Source organism: Carlito syrichta, unplaced genomic scaffold, assembly GCF_000164805.1.
Source record: "Carlito syrichta isolate Samal-C Ts95f unplaced genomic scaffold, Tarsius_syrichta-2.0.1 Scaffold113135, whole genome shotgun sequence".
NCBI lineage: Eukaryota > Metazoa > Chordata > Mammalia > Primates > Tarsiidae > Carlito > Carlito syrichta.
Window position 1 is genome coordinate 62,271 of NW_007057231.1, and position 1,579 is coordinate 63,849.

Genomic DNA, 1,579 nt, shown 5'->3' on the forward strand with positions numbered 1-1,579 from the left:
GGTGGCCGGGAGCGGCCACTGCACTCCAGTCTGGGCGACAGAGTGAGACTCCAACTAAAAAAAAAAAAAAAAAATTTTTGTTGTAACGAAGGCGATCTCACTCTGTTGGCTGGACTGGTCTTGAATTCCTGACCTCAAGTGATCCTCTCACCTTGGTCTCCCAAAGCGTTGGGATTACCAGCATGAAGTCATTGCACCTGGCCACAATTTAAAGACGATATCAGGTCATGGGTAATTTTTCAGTCGTATAAACATTAAAGATAGGAGGCCAAAACTTCAATGTTTTGCATTTGATAAATTACCTAGCTTAATAAATCGACTTTTAAACATCAAAGTTGGCCAGGCTCGGTGGCTCAGCCTGTAATCCCAGCACTTTGGGAGGCTGAGGCGAGAGGATTGCCTGAGCCCGTGGGTTCGAGACCCATCCAGGCAACTTGGCAAGTCCTCATCTCTACAATAAATCAAAAAAATTAGCCGGGTGTTGTAGTGTGTGTCTGTAGTTCTGGCTACTTGGAAGGCTGAGGCGGAAGGATCGCCGGAGCCCAGCAGGTCGAGGTTACGGTGGCCAGGAGCGTGCTACTGCCCTCCAGCCTGGGTGACAGATTGAGACTCCAACTCAAAAAAAAAAAAAAAAAAAAAAAAAAAATCAAAGTTGTGCTAAAAATGAAAAGAGATCATTTTCAGCACAACAAAGTTATGTATAGGCCGGGCGCGATGACTCAAGTCTATAATCCCTGCACCCTGGGAGACCGAGGTGAGTGGACTGCCTGAGCCCACGGGTTCGAGACCAGCCTGGGCAACTTGGCAAGACCTTGTCTCTACAATAAATCAAAAAACTAGCTGAGCACGGTGGCACATGCCTGTGGTTTCAGCTCCTTGGACAGCTGAGGCAGAAGGATCGCCTGAGTCCAGCAGGTCGAGGCAGCAGTGGCTGTGAGCATGCCACTGCACTGCAGCCTGGGCAACAGAGTGAGACTCCCACTCAAAAAAAAAAAATCAATTCTTCTGACTGGGCGTGTTGGCTCACTGATTCAGGCATGACCCATCTGGTCTGAATCAGCCCCTGTAGGCTGACTGCCTCAAGGAAGGAGCAGGACACTCTCCAGCATAGCTGCAGGCTGTGGTCCGCAGGCCCAGAGAACACGTCCTCCACGGCCTCAGCATGACCAGCATAAGCGGGCATGAAGCCTGAGGGCAAGGGACACCCCGTGCTGGCATGGCCCAAGACCCTCCCCCCACTGGGGGCCAGATCCCACATGTCCTCCCATGGTCCCTACAAGCCAAACACGCAGCAACATGATGCTGATGTCCACGGTAAAACAAAAACATTCGGAGAACACGCTTTCCAGATGGCCAAAGGGATTTGGGCCCATACGTGGTAATACACAGACACACACACACACACACACACACACACACACACACACACACACACGGCAATACACACACGTGGTAATACACAGACACACACACACACGTGGCAATACACACACGTGGTAATACACAGACACACACACAGACACACACACAGACACACACAGACACACACACACACACACACACACACACACACACACAC